General features: G+C 48.3%; 1 protein-coding gene across 7 annotated transcripts in view; it reads left to right on the top strand.

Moving 5' to 3' along the window:
• The window catches only part of TIAM1 (T cell lymphoma invasion and metastasis 1), a 164652-nt gene that overhangs the window by 24368 nt on the left and 120053 nt on the right, over positions 1-20231 (top strand). For 3 of the 7 annotated variants that reach the window (XM_027699788.1, XM_027699787.1, XM_027699794.1), the window contains one exon: positions 6577-6824. The gene's annotated coding sequence lies outside the window, so the exon portion shown is untranslated. Of the gene's footprint in view, positions 1-6576; positions 6825-20231 lie in introns of those variants that run through there. The other 4 variants (XM_027699789.1, XM_027699790.1, XM_027699793.1 and 1 more) reach the window with 4 other exon arrangements.

Genomic DNA, 20231 nt, shown 5'->3' on the forward strand with positions numbered 1-20231 from the left:
ATTCCCATTAGCTCTGGGAGAGCAGCCTGGTTTTCCCTGGGAGATGTGTGAGCTGTGGGGCTGCTCTGAGGGGGTTTCAAGGTGGCACTGGGTGTTACTGCACTTTTGGGTAGAGGTGTCGGTGGGTCTCACTCACGTCCCACCTCGTATCTGTCCACAATAATCTCAATCCTCACTTTGTTGACTTTTGGCCACTTCTTAACCAGAGTTTAAAAAGTATCTGGAGCAAAAATGGGTCGCTTAGCAACGCGCTGGAGCCGAGGGCGGCCAGAGAATGGGTCAGTGATTAACAATTATGTATAATCAAGGTTAAAAATGCAGGGCAGCCTGAACGTCCCTGCTCTGACAGCCAGAATATTTCAGTGTTACCATGCTGGGATTTATGGTGGTGGTAAGTAAATTTATACCAGCTGCAGTTTTGACCTCGTGAACGCGACGATTCGAGACTTGAACCCAGACTGAAGTCTCTTTTCTTTGCTGGTGTATCACAAAAAACATTAAGTAACTTTTGGGTGTGTAACACAGGCATGGTCTACGTTTGACATGTATTTTTTTTTCCCAAGGCTCAGGGCCTTCCCCATGCCGTGTGACTTCCCAAACAAACAGAAATAGATCTGCACAGGAGAGTGGAAAATGCAATCTTGCTGTAGAGCAGAAATGTGGAAGGAATATGGGTTCTGGTTTTGGTCACTGTGTGAGTGTTGGTGCACTGTTCCTCCAAGCAAGGAAAGAACCAATTCCACGTGAGCTTGATGAGTATATTTTTCTGAGCCTTATTTTGGCAACATGATCATTTTCCTAAGTCCTCGGTGGTGCTTTGGTTTCTGGATGAAGAGATCCTTGGCAGCTCTTTCTTCTCGCACGGAGTAGAAAAGGAGGTGGCTTGGTTATGATTTCATTTGCCCCAATAAATGTCCCACACTCCCCATTGCTGCAGGAAAATACAGTGAGAATATCAATCACTAGCACAGCTCTGCATCTCCTGGATGTTTTTATAACTCTGGCAGCGAGATCAGGGTTGTTTTGCCAAGTCATTTACTTCCATTGCCTAATCAATTCCTAAAGGCTCTTGCCTATTTGCCTCTTTGTTTAATTAACCCTTCTTTTCAGCCATATCCCCCCCAGTTGTCATCCCAAACTTGAGAATCAGGGATCAGCTGACAGTGCCTCTTCAGCAGCCACAGGAAGTGCTGAATTCCAGGAGTCCTGACAGGAGGTGATTTATATTCCTCAGGATGAATCTCCATCAGTGTCCGAAGCTGACGATGTCACAGGCGAGCAGGCAGCTCTTTTCCTTCACTCCCCTGACCCTTTTTTCCCCACCCTGCTTTCACTGAATAGGCTTATTCCCTGCCAACTTAAATAATGCATCTTTTAAAGATCCCTTTCAGACTAATATTACTCATCACCTTCCTCACCTGCCACTGCTGGTCCAGGAGAAAAATCATCTTTAATGCCCCTTTCCACAAGAGTAAGAGGATGTCTTAATGAATGCTTTCCTGGTTTTGGTCATTAAACGTGCTCTGCCACTGTGGGCTCTTTATGGCTTCACACTAAGTGGTAAAATCCATATGTGAGACTTTGCAGAGGCTTTTAGGTGTCATTAGGGATCATTAATATGCAGAGCAATGCCACGCAACAGAGGCTGCTGGGGTAGGAAATGAGATCCATCATCTGTTGTTAGAGCTGCAGGATAACTTCAGGGTCAGCAGAAATCAGGCACAGGGGCTGGACTTGGGCAAGGATTCCTCATTAGGACGTGGAGTGTGTGTGTGGGTAGGATGGGGAGGGGAAAGGCAAACCTGAGCAGCTCTGGGGTTCCTCCCATCCTCATCCTGCAGTGTTGGTTTGGATTTTTTGGATCCTGTAGCTGTAGCAGTGACTCCTCAGTGCAGACAGACTATGCCCAAACTCGATAGCTTGGACTGCATTTGTATAAATTGAGTTAATACCCAGTTTCAGGTTGTCTCCTGCCTGCTTCCACAGGCCAAGGATCTTTTTTCCTTCCTTCCTGCCTTCTTGATTGGTGCCTTCATTTCTGCCTCGTGAGTCTTTTCCTGGTTTTGGTCGGTTGTTTGCCACCAGAGACTGATTTCTACACCCACCACACCACCGAGGCAGGTGGTTGCAGGGGGGAGTGCCTGCATCTGTTAGTGGTATCACAGATTTTGGGTGATTTTGGTGCCTTTGTGGGTAGCAGCATGGGCTGTCTGGGGGTACCTGTGATGGAGGTCTGTTTCCCTTTTACCTGTGGGTATAGAATGTCTTCCCAGTAGCCATCAAGAGCTTTTTCTGCCTTGCTTTCCTTGCTCTGAAAGGCCTGGGAGTATCAGGAGCAGGGGTGACAGGGAGTAAGAATGTTTCCTATGATCTGTTGTGGATCAGCAAGGAAGGGAGACCAGCTGAGCAATGAATTATGTATCTCCTCTTTAAATAAAGAGCATTTCCATGCCTTGGAAAGTTCAAAAGATTATTCTACGTGCTGGTTTCTGATACTGGACAAGCTGGAAATGTTAGTGGGTATGTTAATGTTGCTCCTGGCCCTCACAGCGTTCACTTCTGAAAAATAGAAATGGTTTTAATGTGCTTGGCCTGGGAGCTTTGATTTGAAATGAATACTGTCAGCCTTGTTAAAAAGATGATAAATTACGCTGAAAAACGTGTTTTGGTTTCCAGCAGCAGCACTGGGGTTGTGCCACAGTTCCAGGAGAGGCAGAGTCATTCAGAATGCAGGTGTTTGCCCCTCCTGGCTCTTACCTTGGCACTGCTGGGCCACCTGGGCTGGTGCAAGGTGTCCCTGCTCAGGGCAGGGAGTTGGCACTGGAGGGGTTTAAGGTCCCTTCCAACCCAGACCAGTCTGTGATTCCAGGGTTGTCCCGTGGTTGCTCTTGGCTGGGAGTTAAACCAGCTCCCTGTGCAGCGACTCCTTTTTCCTCAGGCTCAGGATCACGGAATCACAGAATCACTGAGGTTGGAAAAGCCCTCCCAGCCCATGGATCCACCCTGTGCCCGATGCCCACCTTGTCCCCAGCCCAGAGCACTGAGTGCCATGGCCAGGCCTTCCTTGGGCACCTCCAGGGATGGGGACTCCAAACCTCCCTGGGCAGCCCCTGCCAGTGCCTGACCACCCTTTCCATGAAGAAATTTCTCCTGATGTCTTGGGGACTCCTGCTTTTTGGGATAATTTTCCCTGTTGCTGGCTGCTTTAGGTGCTCATTAAAAGCAGTGGGGATTCGTGGGTAAAAAGGAAGGTAGAAAATGTAACCCAGAGTAAGCTCTAATGTGTTTGTAGATGAGAACCAACTTGACGTGTTTCTGTGTTTGAGATTTATGATCTAATCATTCCTTCCCCTGCACAGCAGGGACTGGAGCAGCGTGTAGTTATTTACATATAGGGAACATTAAACAGCCACCTCTTTAAACCATATGTGAACATAAAATCCAACAACCACTGCTGAGTAATGAGTCTTTGCGAAAGATGAGAATAAAAATAAAGTGGAAACAAGCAGAATGGAAAGGTATTATTGCAAGAAGTGGCTGTGACAGCAGCACGTTGTGTCCCTGTGGCGGGGTGAGAACGTGACCCTGTGAATGTGTCCTCCTGAGTTCACACTGTACACGCTGAACACGTGCACCAGCTTTGCTCTGTGCTCCTCTGGAGCTGGGGTGGGCTTTGGGATGCTGTGAGGAACTTGAGGATCTTTGAGTTTGGAGGTTGGCAAAGGGATTAGGGGCTGTTAGTGTGTTTTTTCCCCCCCCCTTCCCTTTTCAGGAGAAAAATGCATGGAAAGGGCATGTTCTGTGGAGAATTTGCTGCTCTCTGTATCTTATGAGCCCTAAAACACTGTGTTTTTATGCATTCTTTCCACTGGTGGCTTAGTTCCTTGAAATGGACTCTCCTCTCCTTTTCCATTTCTAGTGCTAATTACGGACAGGAACTTGACAATAATTCCCAGATAAAGGGGAGGCATCCCCAAAAGGATACAACTGCATCCTGCAGAGGCCAGGATTATCCCAGAGGCACATGTTGTTGGTGGGTCTCAGCACACAGGTTAGATCCAGAAGCTGGTAGTTGTGACTGAGAAATGTATTTATTCCTTCCTGATGAATCTCCTCATTGCTGGGATCACTCTGATGGTGAACCTGAGAAGAGTAACTTTGGGATTTAGAATAAAATAAGAAGCAAATTTCTGTGATACGGGGGTTAAGATACTGAGTTTCTATCACAGAAATAAGACTGTTTTCTACTTCTAAAACACCCTTTCAGTGGCATTTCAACAACATAACTGTCCTTTGCATATCTCATCTTTTAACCCTCTGCATTCCTGGGCCCTGAAAGGAACACGTTAAAAAATGTGGAAGGCAGGAGGCTTAAGAAATTTTTTTGTCCTTAAATCCCCACTATTTTCAAGTAGGATTTTAGAAATCTCTGCTGTATTTTAATTTGGGTTGTCAGAGTATAATTACCATGGATGAGGTAAGAAACTCATTTAAACACGGCAAGTGTGGTGGAGAATCCAATTTTCAGAAATCAGTGGAAATGTAATTGGAGTCATTAAGTGCTGACTTCGGTAATTAAGAGTTGGGTTTTGACGTTTCAGGCTTCTGTTGCTAATTGTCCGTGGAGAGGGTACAAAAATGTTGTGTTTGCTGAGGAATTGGTGGCCCCTTGGACCTGTGGAGCTGCTGGCCATGCTCAGACAGGTGTTGGTAGCATGGCAAACAGTGCCTCCTCTTTATTTGTGTCACAGGGTACAGAGCCAAAGCAATCCCTTTAGGATAATATTCAGGAGAAGGGTTTTTCTAAGCAAGAGATGGATGCTCAGCTCCTCAACTTATCTTGCTTTCAAACTTGGATCTTGGGTTGCAGGTCCACCTTGATAAAATATCTGGGTCTCTCTGCAGACTGAAAGTGCTGAGAAAGTTTTGAATAAAAGAAATCAGTGGTAGAAGTGCATCCTCATCACTTCTTGTTTGCAGAATTATCTTTAGGAAGTCAGGATGTTCTGCATTTTTAACTCCTGCAGTTCGAGCAAGATGCTTTTGTTATGATAATGGAGAAACCATAAAAACTCCTGACATGCTGATAGTTATCATCATATAAAACAAGCCTTATGCTTACTTTCCTATTAAAAATTCTAATTTTCCAGAGCAATGGCACTTATAAGGCCTTTTTCCTTTCATTTTGTTGTTTTCCCAGCACCCAGATGATGCTGTTTGGGCCTCCAGCACAGGAGCTGAGGCGAAAGGTTTTGTGCTCTTGAGCTTTTACTCCCACAGACAAATCCATCTCTTGCTCTGAGTTTGAGCCTGTAGTTATCTTCTGTCTCCTCAGAAGCCAGAGTTCAGATAGAAAGTTACCTAAAATGTGTTTTTAGCATGTTGGCTGTGCTCATTTCTTAGATGTGGGAAAACCACGGGCAGTTTAAACACCTGTTTTACCCAGAAATCCCCTTTTTTTGTGGTGCAAAAGTGTGCTTCCCTTCTCCTCCCAGGGGTTCTGACCCTTGAAGCTGAATGGGTGGTTTCTCCTGGACTTGTTACGTTAGTGTTGGATGTGGGGCATCCATGGGATACTCTTTGGAGCTGGACACCCTGAGGGAGGACCCAGAGGAGCAGCCTGGGCCATGTTCAGAAGAAATGATCATGGAATCACAGGATATCTGGAGTTGGAAGGGGCTCTTGAGGATCACTGAGTCCCTGCCCTGGTCCCTTTGCAACCTTGTGGTTTCTGGGTGACACACTCCTCAGAACACCTGGCAGTGGCTGAATGTGGTATGACAGAAGCCAGGGAAGCACCTTAAGTAGCTGGAACAGGTTGGAGTCATCATGCCAAGCTCTTCTGACCAGGCTGGTTAGGAAGGACTGTCTCTTCATTGCCTGGGCTTCCATGCAGTCAGAGAGCAGCCCTGGTGCTTGATGATGATTCCAGGCTGGGCTTTCTGTAGCGTGTTGTCCCCGTCTCCCAAACACTGAGCTTGCAGCTGGAGATGAGGGGAGTAATGAGGATACGCTCTGCTTTAGGCATAATTTCCTTTTCCCTTCGCTGTTTCCTTTTGTTTTATATCTTCAGACAGCCCATGTTGCTGCCTAATTGGATTACTGGGTCACTTGCTGACTGTGGGCCGTGCAGGACTGGGACCGGTCCCTGCGGCTCCGCAGTTCGGGAGCTGATGTGGGCTGGCAGCCCTGCTGAGCCACTGCAGTCCTGGGGGCCTCATGGAAAACGGCATTTCCCAACCTCCAAACCCTGCAATGGCTGCATGAAGGAATGGATCCCTTCCTTCCTTTCACCTGGCTCCTTAGCTTTAGGGAGGAACAGCTCCAAATGTCTTTGTTTTGTAGCGTCCAAGTCTTCTGGGGGCCGGGTGGAAATGCAAAGCCTCGAGTGCGGTTCAGGTGTTTGCCTTTGAACAGCTCTCACTTAAAACGAGGGCTCTGTATCTTAAACAAACCAGCTCCTTGCAGTTTCCATGGTAAGCTCTCCTTCATAATTGAACAGGAGTCATAAACGTTGCATAAACCCGGGGAAGCTGCTGCTCTGTGGTGTCAGCCCTGTGTTTGCTCTCTGTGCAGTGCAGCTCCCCGGGGAGGCTCCTCGTGTGTCCCACGGCTCCTCTCCAACACCCTTCTGCTGAGGAGAAGCCAACTGGAGGAACTGTGAAGGCCGAAGTCTGTTGTCGATGGGACTGCACAGAGGGAAAACTCAGACCTTCTGCTTTCCAGGGATCCCTCTGCAGACTGTGCTGTCAAACTCTCCTTCCGGAGCCGCTGCGTTCACCTAGAAGCTGCCAGACCTTTGGAAAACAAGAGACCTTGCCAAGGTAAGTATGAATGACATATCAGACCATGCTTTTAAAACTCCATTCGTTCATTTTATTTTTTATTTTTCAACCAGCTTTGCTACTTCTGGGACAAGAACTTCTGTGCTGTCCCACCTCTTAGGTTTTATAGTTTTAAACATGGGGATGTCTGTTACAATGCCGTGTGTGTCCCACCACACATTCCCCCCCTTCCCTTTTCTCTGCCTCTTTAATTATGAGGCTTTGAGCCTCACATGCTTAAAATTTGTCTCATGGACCCAACAGCACTGAGAAAACTCCAACCCACTAAAAAAGCCCCTCAGACAGCCCCAGGTGTAGAGTAGACTTCAGGGTTTTGATGCCTGAAGCTTGGCAACACTCTATTTCCAGCAGTGGAGCTACTTGAAAGGTTTCCCCTCCCAGGGAAAAGGGTGACCTTGGCTGTCACAGCACGGAATGATGGTCCCAGGCCCCTGCCTGTGAGCAGGATGGTGTGGGGATGCTGTGCTCTGAGCTTGTCCCTGCCAGGAGCACAGCACTTCCAGGGAGTTGACACCGAGGCGTGCCCTGTGTTCTTTCCCGCTGGTCTGGAAGCGTGTCCAGGGGTGTTATGTTACCTTGGAAAGACTGCTCGTGGGAGATGACTCGTGGATGTTGTTTTGCTGCTTCTCCTTGCTCGTGGTGCTGTGGAGTTCCAGGCAGGGGCTGCTCCTCCATCCCGTGCTCTCGCACTTCCCGCTCACCGCACAGATGGAGTGTGAAGCTTTCTGGTGCTCTGTGGCAGCAGCGCCCGCGAGCACAGAGTGACAGACTGATCCCTGGATTTCCCTCCTTTCCCTCCTCCTCCAGAGCCAGCGGGAGAAAGGTTTTTGTTCTTTTCTTTGTCTGAGTTCGTGTGGTGCAGCACGTTGGCAACGCGCCCACGGCAACTGCGTGGGGAGGGGACAGCAGGGGGGTCAGGGGAGGCCACAGCAGAGTCATCATCGGGCTTTTTCACAGAACCCCAGAGTCGTTTAGGTTGGGAAAGACCTCTGAGATGGAGTCCAACCTGTGCCTGATCCCCACAGAGCACTGAGTGCCACGTCCAGTGTTGTCCCCATCCATCCCGTGGCCGTGGTGGTCTGTCTTTAGGTCTCCATGATCCGTCCAACCTGGCATGGAACACTTCCAGGGCAGCCACAGCTTCCCTGGGCAACCTGTGCCAGGGCCTCACCATCCTCACAGGGAAGAATTTTTTCCTAATATCAAACCTAAACCTACTCTCTGTCAGTCTGAAGCCATTCCCCCTTTTTCTGTCCCTCCAGGCCCTTGTAAATAGTCTCTTTCCATGTTTCTTGTGGGCTCCCTTCAAGTACTGCAGGCTGCAATTAGGTCACCCCGAAGCTTTTTCTTCTTCATGCTGAACAATCCCAATTCTCTCAGCCTTGTGAAGGATTTAGGAAAAAAACCCCAAACCCGAGGAATTTTCCCTTTAACAATGCCTTGTTGCACAGAGGCAGGATTTCTTGCCCTCTGGCATTCTTATGTCAGGAGGGCTCTGAGTGGCAGAGGTCAGGATTTGGGGAGGGGGCTGTGGGTCCAGGCTGACCCCACAGAGTGACCCGTGGAGTGCAATCCCTACAAAGCGGGGCTGTTCCCAGGGGGATCCGGCTGCCGTGTTCCTATTAAAATGTTCCAGAGAGGGGGGGATAAGGAGGAAACTAAGCCCGTTTCCTATCTTAGGTTTTTAGGAGACACTTAAGGGAGCGCAGTTGGATGAGTAAGGGCAAAGGCAAATTGCAGAAAGCACTTACTGGGCTTGTCTGGGGATTTGAGCCGCGCAGTCTGTGGTGCGAAAGCCGGGCTTTGCTGTAGGAAATGGCAATAAAAGCCGACAAGCCTAAAGACTCAGATTAATTTAGAAACTCTGCAGCTCAGGGGAGGGAGGGTAGAAACAGAAGTGCAGCGGCTCAGACTGACCTTTCCATCAACTCCGCGGCTCTTCCAAAGATGTTTGTGGTGTCTGAGCTGGGGTCGATCCGTGGGGTCCCTGGGTGATGTGGGGCAGCTGGAGCTCAGGCTCCGGGGTTCCTCCTTGCTCACCAAATGGCTCTGGACCTCCAGGACCGTGGGGTGACACTGTCCATCGGTCTGTCCAGCGGGCTCAGGATGGTGCTGCCGAAGTGTCGGCGCCAGAATCTGTCCCTAAAGCGCAGGGCACAGTTTGCAACGTGGAGCAGCTCCTCTGTGCAGCTTGGAGAGGTTGGATCCCTGTTATATGTGCTGCCTGACACGGGTCAGTGGGTGTTATGCAGGATCTAATTATCCTGATGGCCCAAGGTACAAAAGAAAGAGGCCTGTCCACCTCGGGCTGTGTTGCTGACCGTGGGTGCTTTGCTTCCCTCTTTCTGTCCCCTCCATCCTCTCGTGAAGCTACACAGTGAAAGATGATACCAGAGTTCCTCTTCCTCAGGCTGCTACAGGCAGTTGTTTCCATGATCTTTGTTTACATAGATCTAAGTCAGATTCAAGTGCCTTTTAAACTCAGAGGACTTGTCAGGAGATGGGAGACTGTCTTCTTCCCTTTTAGTCTTTTCTGTACGGGTGTGTCATCGTGTGACCAAATTCTATCCTGAAGTTGTTTAAAAAAGCCCTTACGTTGTGATACTTGGAGATGTTCATGTTCAAATGTCACGTGGGCATACATATTGTAGTTTATAATGGCATCTTAGCAGCTTAGGAAGTGATTAGTTTACTTTTGTGCCAGTGTTTTCGCCTGTGCTGAGTGGGAGTTCTTACTGACATGTGCTGAAGTCTTTCTCCTGCCCTTCAGGGTTTAAATAAAAACCACTTTCTTTAGGAGCGTGTCAGAGAAATTCTGTTTTGAAAAGCTGTTTGGTTTCTTAGGAGCATGTGCACATATGTTTTTCTCTTTATGTTCTTAGGTTTCAGTGGTATTTAAGCCCCATTTTTCAGAACTGAGTGATTTAGAAGCATCAGATTTAGGTCTTTAACAGGACCTAAAGCGAACAAGGCTGTCTCTTAAACTGCTGGCACGTGTGTACCCATGTGCATTGGTCATTAGAGGGCCACAGTTGGATCCTTGGATCACTGCAGAAGCTTGGGAGCTTCTCACTCTTGGGCAAAGGCAGGGGGCCGGGGCTGTGCTGTGTCAGCCCCAGAGTGTGAGTTGGTGTCTCATACACTGCCTGGTTTGTGGCTATTCCAGCAAAGAGGTGCAGCCCCTGCTGCCCAGAGGCCTGTGGAGCATGCCTGGGACTGTGGCAGAGGTGTAGCCCACACTGGGTGTCCATCCACCACCTGTGGCAGAGGTTTCTGCTTCAGTCCTGGTGGTCACTGTACCCTCAGCGTCGCTCCCGGGGGTTGCAGCAGCGATACCTGGGTCTGGTGGCTCGGAATTTCACCGAGTTTGTGGTCGCTGCAGTGCTTAAATCTCTTCATCATTCTTTTGAACCTTTTTATTTCAGCAGTCAGAACGGGGGGAAAAGAGCTGTAAATGAGTTGTAATGCCAGGCTGAGCTGGGAGTGCTGCCTGTTAGGAGTGGGGTGTGCTGGAGTTTGACTAAGCCTTAGCAGGCACTGCTCATTTCACTGCAAGGCCTAAATCAGATTATTGTCTGAGTCTCCCCTCAGCAGTTTAAATCCTTATCAAATACTCTCTGGTCTCATGCATTTGAGTTTCCCTTCTTCACTGTCTGTGGAGTAAAGGGAACATAGTTTAACCCCCACACAACTTTGTCCTCTCTTTACAGCCTTTGCCCTGTTAACTTTCTAAGGATGTTTTTTGAGCTGAAAGCTCAAAAAATAGATAGAAATGGATAGAAAAACCGTCACGGTCTTTTGTAAACGACATAAGACTATCCAGATGTGTTGATGTAAACCAAGGCTCCAGTCATTCTGAAAATGAGAAGCTCTCCATGCATACACAGCTCCTAGAAAACCCATCCATCAGTTATTTGTGGGTTTTTTTCGCATCTGGAACGATTCCCTAATTTTGCAGGAGGCTTGGTGTGCAGTTGAGGGCCGACTGCTTCATTTCTGCCTGCCTCATTGACTCCCTTGGGGAGAGGACCAGGAATACTGATCCGAGGGAGCTGTATGAACAACTGCTCTGGTTCAGTGGTGTGTTTGGATATAGTTAATCCTGCCTGGGGAGGCAGCAGGATGCCCTTGTACAACCTTTGGAAGTTTCTTCCAAGCTGGTCTAGGCTCTGTTGGCTCAGACCAACCGGGAGTGTTCTATGTAGGAGCTCAGTGAGTCCTGGTGGAAGCTGTAGCTGTATTTCTCCACAGCCTGGCATTTCATTTGGTTTCTCACGTTACCCAGCTTAGTCATCTCTTTAGAAATCTCAACTTCTTCCTCCTCTCCTGGCGTACAAACCAGATCCCGCTTGGTGGATGGTGCAGTGGTTTGCCCTAGCAACCACACAGATCTCCCAAAATAGCTCCTTCCATGGCTGCAGAGCCTCTCTGAACCTCAGGATGTGGACTGCAGTCTCTTGTTTTGCCTCTAATGGTCGGACAGAAAATAACCAGTGCTGTGAGTGGACTCTGTGCACAGAGCGAGGCTCTTTGGGACACGAGGGGAAATTCCTGCGGTGTTTGTGTGCTGAGGGAAAATGCCTTTGGAGTCAAACCATTCCTTCTGTGTGCCCACGTGTACGATGTTGTTTACAGCCTGTTCCCTGCTCGTGGAGCACCTGAGCTGGGAAGGCTCCTGGTGCCAGCCTTTGGCCGTGCCAGGGTCGAAATTCCCTGCTGGAGTGGCTGCTCTTGGCCCCTTTGCCCCTGGCACCACACGCCCTTCCTGAGGAATGGGACGGCCACTCCATGAGGTCTCCCCTTTCTTGGAACATGGGTGTGCAAGTTTCTGCTGCTGTTTGTTTTTTGTGATAGCCAGAGCGGGAAATATTTTAAGATGCTTTTGCAGTGTGGCCATTTTCTTTTCCCTGCCTCTCCAGCCTAAGAAAATTCCTGTGTTTGGGATATCTTTGCCTTTCCATAGCATTGCAGGAGGATGAGATTTATGGAGATGTGATCAAATGCTGCTCATCTTCTGCTGTGGCATTGCTTTTTGCAATCATTATTTTTCCCTTGCTTTAGGAGGGTGTTCTACAGTCTGGTGTGTTGTTATAGTCACCTTTCCTGCTTATCAGCTTCAGTTCTCCTCCAGATCCTTTCCTCCAGCCATCTCCTTTTTTGCTATATTTAAAACAATGCCTTACAACTCATAGCTTTTAAAAAATCCAATCCAAACCCCAGAAGGGAATTAAAACAGTGGCAGGTAATTCAGTTTTGTTGTGTGATGACACGCAAGATGTAGGTTTTTGAGGGCCAGAAGTTATGTAGATTGTTGGTATAAGAAGACAGAGGACAGCTGAGATTAAAGTGGAGGGGGCAGACATTGATTTGCTTGTATGTGGGAGAGGAGAGACCATCAGCTGCAATATTTACACTCAATTACCCAGGGAGGGTTCTGTCATTATTTGCGTTCTCTGGAGCATTCTGTATTCTCCAGCACACTCTTGCCATATGTATTTGGTTGCCAGAAGTTTATATACATTTTCTGCTTTTCATTCCAAACAATGTAACATTTATTACGAGTTCCATGAGTTGTTGTTTCAAGGGGAGGAAAAAATCTGCACCAAGCTGTGCTCTGGCACCATAACCACACTCAGTACGGGCTGCCTGCGTCATGGGGAGGGTGAAGAGATGCTGTAGGAACCAAGGCACTGTGTTAGTTGTCTTAAAAGTCATGAAAATCTCCTTGGGGGGTGTTCCTGATTGCTGGCTGGTGGTTGCAGAGGTGTCTTTTAACCCCTTAGGCCCTCCCCACGCTTCAGGGAGAAAGTCAGGCTCGTGTTTGTAAAGTGGTGATGTGCACGTCATGATGGTGATCTTTGGGGACCTGTCCCTCCCTGCCCCTCTTGGAAAGGTGCTCTGCCACTCCACACCCAGAGCTGGAGATGGGATTCGGCCTGGGAAGAACCTGTAGAGCCAGGGTTGGGTTGTCCCCAAGCCCTGTGGCTCCGTGGGGCCCTGCAGAGCTGCACCGTCCCCTCCCTCGGCATCTTCCCCACTGCAGAGTTTCCAGGGACTCTTCCCAGCATCCCTCCCCAAGATGGGGGAGGGTGTCCCAAAAAGGAAATGACAAGGAAACATTCTGAGGCACGGCAGGAGGAAGCTTCTTGGTGACAAATTGCTGTGGTTATGGGCTGTGTGCTCCAACAACGGGCAGGAAAACTGTGCTGGACATAATGATGGATAAAAGGAGGAACCACAGCATTGCTCTGACACTGTTTTCCATGCTCACCTTTTCTTTTTTTTTTCCCCTGGAATTACTTACACTTGATTGTTGCAATTGATTGCAATTGTAAGGGCTAATTTTGGTGCATAAATTTTGTTTTGTTTTTTTACTGGAAGCCTGCCAAGTGTTTGTGTAATGGAGGAAAACAACTGCACAGGGTTTGATACAGGCTGTGCTTGTCTTCCTTTCTCCAGCCAAACCATTCCATGGGCTGATATATATATATATATATATAGATATATAGATATATAGATATATATATATGTATATGCACACAGATATATGTGTGTATATATATATCTCAATAGGCAATATTTGTATACAGCCAACTTCCTTGAAGGGGAAAACTCAGCCTCCTGGAAAAAAAAAAAAGAAGAGCAATTAACAGACCTGTGATGAGTTTTAAAAACAAACAAACTGAATTTAATGCCTGTGATAAAGTGGTCATTGCCTTAGTTTTAAGACAAATACCAAACCCAACTGGGTTCACTTTTAAACTTTGCATGATGGAATGGAGAGTAAATAATGTTGTTCCAACCTCAAGAGACAAATCCAATATGTTCAGCTGATGGAGTTGAAGACCAGTACGTGGGTATATAGACCTGGGCCCTTGGAAAATGTCACGGCTGTTTTCCTTGCAGCCCAGTCCAATTTCCATGAAGTTCGATGTCAGGGAAGGAGAGATTTAGTTGACACAGGATAAAAATCACAGATTTTATTTCTGAGTGAAATATTAACTCAGGAATAACTTTTCTGTCTACATCCACATTTTCATAGGGTTCAAGGTAAGGTGAAGCTGGGCTGGTTTTCAGGGTTTTCCTCTTTTCCCACTTCGTGTTTGGCCAAAGAGGAGCAAGAAATTTGAAGGGGTAAAGAGGATGTGAAGGATGCAGGTGTGTTGGTGGTGTTTAAAGCTTTTTGGGACAATTTTTATATGGATTGAAAATTGATACTAAAAAGAAAGCCTCATCTGATAGGTGACTTATGGTACTGAAATGATGGGCTCAGTTGTAAGATAAGGTACCAGGACTCCTTGGAACTTGTGTCATCTTTCTCCCCCAGGTTTTTGGTGTCTCCTCTTGCTTGGTTTTTATCCTGTCATTCCAGTTGTGATTTGTCCTACATGCTTGTTTAAAAACAAGTTACCCTGTCAAGCTACCATTACACAAACATTTGTCCTGGTTATCCTTCCAGAGTTATTCACAGATGTAAGTTCTGGCAGACTCAGGGCCAAGAATGATGATAGGTGGAGGATCCACCTTCTTCAAATATCAGCTCACTTTTTTTGTGTTGTTTTGGGGTTGTTTTAGTTCAACTTGATGCCATATGGGTTTTACTTAAGGACATGGTTTGTCCCTGCAAAAGCATCTTTGAAGGCAATAGAACAGTTTAAATATGTTCAAGAGAATTAATTAAAATGCCTTTTAACTGAAGGGGAATGAGAGCTTTTTTTTTTTTCCAAAATAAAGCTCCAGCCTGGTGAAACATTTTGTATCAGTTACAAAAGGAATTTCAGTACATTCCTCTAAAACAAGGGATGAGCCAACTGCATCTGCTGGGTGTGGGAGTGACATTTCAGATCCCGCTGACAGCCGAATTGTCAAACTGAACATCATCTCTCTCTCTCTTGCTGGTGCTGACTGAGAACTCCACACTTTCTAGGAGCAAAATTGCTCCTTTGGAGAGTGCTGGTGGAAGGCACGGACACCTCTGGGCCTGGAACAGGCTGCCAAACCTACCTCATATACATAGCTTATCTCCATGAATCAGCCCTCCTTCCCCTGTCAGAGAGCACTGGAGAAAGGGAAAACATGAAGTGTTTTTTGAGCAGTGAGGACTTTCACTGGTGGTTTATATTTACAATTATTCCAGGTGGTACAATAACAGTGTGTCATCCTGTGCTGATGTTCCTCAGCCTTGAGCAGGTGTAATTATCTCCTTCCTTACATGACAGCTTCCATTGGTACATCCCAAGGTGTGTTACAGGAGGAGACCTTTGATGTCAGGTCTGAATAGTGAGTGATGTGAGAAGTGAAATGTCACAGAGAGGGGACACTGTGGTGCTCCAGCAGAGCTGTGAGACCTCTCTGCTGTGCTGCCAAGTGAGCAGCTCTAGTCTGTAGTATTTTGTTTGCAAGGAGATGACAGAATGGTAGAATTGTGTAGGTTAGAAGAGCTCTCTGGTCCCACCTCCCTCTCAAAAAGCCTTTTTATGTGTGTGGATGTGTATAAACAGTGATCTGGTGCAGCAATACTATGCATTTTGCCACCTTCTTGGGTGCTGTTGCACATTTTCTGAGAGGATCTGTTTGCCTCGTTGGTCTGGAAGGGATTTGCTCAGTCCTGTAACAACTCAGCTCTCAAAGCCCTACCACAAAGAAAGCAACAACCTGGACTGGAAAGAAGAGTTTTCAGAGAAACAGGTGCAGAGAGTGAGTTTGGATGAAGAGAAAGCCCAGGCAGGCACAGATAAAATAATAGTGGCAATGGAGCCAAGAGTGTAATGGAAGGCCAGGGCTGTGGACAGGACCAGGAGACAAAAGCAGCTGTAATGAAAGAGAAGCAGCACATCAGAGAGGCTGATCTGAAGGCAAAGCTGGAAATGAAAGCAGAGGGGAGGTTTCCCTCTTTGATCTGTTTGATCTGCACCTGCGGCTTTGTCCAGGAATCTCCTTTGTGAGGGGGATCTTCCAGAGGCACCTGTGAAAGCAAGTTCACGTTGCTGTGGGTGCAGAAGAGCCTGTTCAGCCAGGAGATGTTTCTGCAAGGGTTCCTTGCTTTCCAGGACAGAAACCAAAGGTGAGGACCCCGATCCAGTCTGATCTGCAGTGTGTCCACAATCACTGGTGTCTGGATTCAGGTACAAGCTCTGTTTTAAATAAAAACACTCAGCGGCTATAATTTTAATTTTTCCCTCCTGAAACTCTTATGTGTTGTTAAACTTTGCAGTGTTTGCCACAGTGTGGTGGTGAGGAAGGGGTGGGGAGAGGGTCTGGGGGTCAGAGCTGCTCGGGGGGGAGAAGACAAAGGCTGTGTTTGTGGGTTGGTGGGAATGTGCCAGACGGGGGAGAGAGGGCAGGAGGGGAGGAGGGTGGGAAACGGATGTCGGAAGTGGTGGGTCAGGGGTGAGGGGCTCCACTCCTCGGGGTCCGGCCATGGGGGCAGAGCAGAGCATCACAGCTGAAGGAGTTTGTGGTGCTGCAAGGCTGGGGAGGGGATGCATCCCAGAAGAAAACAGCTGGGATCATTTCGAGGCACCTCTTGTAGCCTTCTTATTTTTTTTAAGTTTTTGGTAGGGCAATGTGGTTGGTGAAACTCCGGCTTCATTAATGGGAACGGCTCCTGGTGGGGTTGGATGCTTGTGCTCCCGAGATCAGGTGTTTCCCGCGGGTGCTGAAGCCAAAGCAGCAATTTTCCTTGGAGGCTGCTTGGGAAGACAGCAGGAAGTCTTGTGAGCAGTGTTAGGGGGAGCATGGCTGGGGCTGACTGCAACCTGCTCGCTGCTTCTCTTGGTATACTTTCCAGAAAAGAGGAAGGAAAAAAAAGGAACATTCCCAGTCCCTGTGGCTGAAAAATGCCCCGTTTCATCAGCTGTGGTTTTGGGCAGCTTGATTTGACTGACACATGGGTGCAGCCATTTGTCTTAATCCTCCCTTTGCTCTCTGAGTGCATCCCAGCTGGTGCTGGATGAGTCCAAAATCCTCTCCAAGTGCCACTGCTGCACTGAGAGTTGTTTTTCGGGAGCGCTGCCTGCTCCTCTCCCAGCCCCAGCCCCTCCTGGGCTAGGAAGGCCTATCTTGCTGCAAATCTGGGAATCTAGGAAGGGTGTCTAGGAAGCCAGGCTGATGTTCTCACGGAGATAGGACTGTCTTGCTGACAAATCCTGCTCACCTGTGGTTTAGCCCCGCGAATAGTGACTAAACCATGAGTTGTCAAGAAAGTGTTGGAGGTGTGATGTGAGGGAAAAATTGGGATGAGGTAAGAGACAGGTGTTGGGCAAGAGTACAGAGGAGGTACCTCAGGGAAAGAGGTACCTGGCAGGTGGATGGCAAAGCAGCCCTAAAACTGGGTGTCAGTGTGAGATGGAGGAGATGGTGATTCAGGGAGATGCACACGTATCCCATGGGGGTTAGACCTGTGGGAGCAGTGAGCGTGGAATAAATGAGACAGAAGTGGTTTAGTTCTAATTTTTTTTTTTTTTTTTTTAATGCAGGAGGTGGGTGTGTTGCTGAGACACGGTGGTGGCTCAGTTTGCTGACAAAAGCAGGGAGTTGGCACGGAGAGTGTGGGGCACAGGAAGGGCCACGGGCATCTGGCAGTGCCCCTGAGGTAGGGATGTGTGTGGAGTTTGAGGGATCAGTGGGATGATTTCCCCAAGGTGTGCTGGGGTGGGTCTGCCCTTCAACCCCAACCATAGGCTTTAGGGTGCTGAAATGTCCATGGTGGGGTTTTCCATCCATGCACATGTCCATGTCTCTTGTCTTCTCCTCATTTTGTCCTTTTGCCATCTCTGCTGTTGGGAGCTCTGCTCTTGATGGGCTCTTTGCCCTTTAGCACTTCTGAAGTGACCCTGATCCTTAGGACTGTGACAGGGGTTCCCTCTGCCCTGCACTCCTCGGGAGGGGTCTGAACAGACCCCTTGATGGTGCAAGTTGTGTTTTTGGCACAAAATGGGATGAAATGGGATAGCTCTTTCCACTGTACTCCAGAGGGGACTGTCCAGTGCTGAGCTGGGATCAGGACACATAGTGCAGCTACGTGACCAGGGCTTTTTTCCCCAGATTTGCAGCAAGATTGGAGAAGCATTTGGATATGACCTGTTTATAGCCCGAGATAATTTCTGCCTTGGCAAACACAGAAAGAGATAAAGCAATGGAGAGCTAAGAGCTAAATCTGCCCTGTACAAATGCTGGGAGCATATGTAATAGGATTGTTGAATTGGAGTTACATGTTTTCCAGGATAAGTACTGTTTGATGATACCGTGCTGCTGCAGCCATCCTTAAACCAGAAAAAAAAGGACTGGGGATTTACAGCAGTTGTTGGGGATGTTGGGGTTTCCCTGTGAACTTTGAGAACAGCAAAAGGGAAGAAAAGGCCTTTGCAGATAAGACAAAACAGATCCCTAAGAAGGCTGGAGTCCTGTGGGGAGGAAACATCAATGCTCTGACCTCAGGGTAATCAGGTATCACAGATTTTTCTCACACAAAATGCAAACTCTTTTGTAGATCTTCTAGCTGAACATGGGAAAACTGAATATTTTTTTTTTTAGCAACATCTTCCCTTGTTCTTCTGTGCCCCTTTCAAGAGGTGCATTAAAAACAGTGCACGTCCTGACCTTGAAGGTGCAGTTTTAAGCAAGCTAAGCTTAGAAGATGTCAGAGCTGAGCTTGTCTGCCTGATCTGGACTTGGCCTCTTTCCACCTGGGGGTTCTGATGCACTGTTTAATTACAGGACACCTCCTGCCTTGCCTGCAGCACATTTACTTCCCAGCAGTGCTGGAAGTGATGGGCTGACCCTGACCCTGGTTGCAAGAAGGACTTTTATTCCAAGAGGGACTTGAGGATGGGGAAAGAGGAGTGGGATTTCTGTTGCTGTTGCTGTCTCGTTTGGGAAACCTGGGGTCTGCTTCTCCTGGGGACTTGCTGGTCTGGATGGGTACAAGTCTGGCTCATGGTCCCTGTGTCCATCACTTGTGCCCTTCATTCCCTAAGGAGGCAAGGGAGGGAATGCCCCGTGTCCAGGGGAGCTGCTTTGGGGGCAGACATCCGTGCTGGGGCAGGGGCTGGATTTTTGGGGTGGGAGCAGGATTTGAGTACACGTGCTCTGTGTTTGCTGTGAGGGTGCCCATGGAGCCGGTCTGTGCTGAGCACAGGTGACTGAACCTCTGCTACATCCCAAGTGCTGGATCAAGGCCAGCACAGCCTCTCCCTGGGGCATTCCACACCCCTCCGGGGGTGGTGGGAAAAGGGGGAAGCTCCCGGCCGGTCCTCGGAATCAATGCATCAAGGCAGATTTAATCGCAGTGGAGCCACAGTTCTGCCCATCATTAGGACTCAGGCCAGCATGAATTAAGACTTCCAGGGCTGATATCCTTCGTGCACACGTAGGAATGCAGATAAAACTTCCCAGAAACGTGGCTGATCTGCTGCTGCTCCAGCCCAAGCTGCCTATAGGCACAGTCCCTCTCCTGCCGAGCCCTCCTTGCTCCACGAGGTGTGTGGGACACCCTGTTTGGGGCTGAGTTTCTCTCTGTTCCCAGGGAAAGCGTTTCTTTCCTGAAAACCCGGCTGTGCTGAGGCAAAGCAACAACCAGCACAAGGTGAATCAGACCTTTTGGTAAACAGCCAAATGGATTCGTCCCAGCCCAGCGACAGGTGGGAGCTTCTCTTGGCTGACATGGAGGTGGATCAGGACCTGGGCTGAATGCTGGAATATTTGAAGCTGCTGCCTAATGCCTGATGAGGGTCCTGCTCCTGCCTCTGCTCCACCTTTCTCCTGGGGTGCTGTGGGGCTGCCAGCTCACTTCCTTCCTGGATCATATAACGGGATTGTCACCATTTCTGGCTTTAAGCTGTTGCAGTTGCTAATCCTGCAGGAAGCTGGTTGTGCCCATGTGCTCCTGGCTTTTGTTTTTCATAGAACCACAGGATGGTTTGGGGTGGAAGGGACCTTTAAGGCTCATCTAGTTCCACCCCCCTGCCATGGGCAGGGACACCTTCCACTATCCCAGGTTGCTCCAAGCCCCATCCAGCCTGGCTGCTTGGGCAATCTCTCTGTGCTCCTCCCAGCCCACCTATCCCTGCTTCCACCCTCTGTAGGCGTCCTTTTTGTGTTTTTCCAAGAGCTCCTTGTTCATCCACACGGGCCTTCTGGAGTTTTGACCTGCCTTCCTCCTTGTTGGGATGCATCAGTGCTGAGCTCAGAGGAGGTCATCCTCAAGTATTAACCAGGTTTCCTGGGCCCCTCTCCCCTCCAGGGCTTTATCCCATGGGACTCTACCAGGCAGGTCTCTGAGAAAATGGCTGCATCCAGTTTTTGTTTACTTTTTGATGAAAATACCCTTTTTGTGTTGATTTTTTGTTTTGTTCTGCTTTTTTTTTTTTAATTTTATTTTTGTTG

Source organism: Neopelma chrysocephalum, unplaced genomic scaffold (genome assembly GCF_003984885.1).
Source record: "Neopelma chrysocephalum unplaced genomic scaffold, ASM398488v2 Primary Assembly neopelma1_141, whole genome shotgun sequence".
NCBI classification, from domain to species: Eukaryota; Metazoa; Chordata; class Aves; order Passeriformes; family Pipridae; genus Neopelma; species Neopelma chrysocephalum.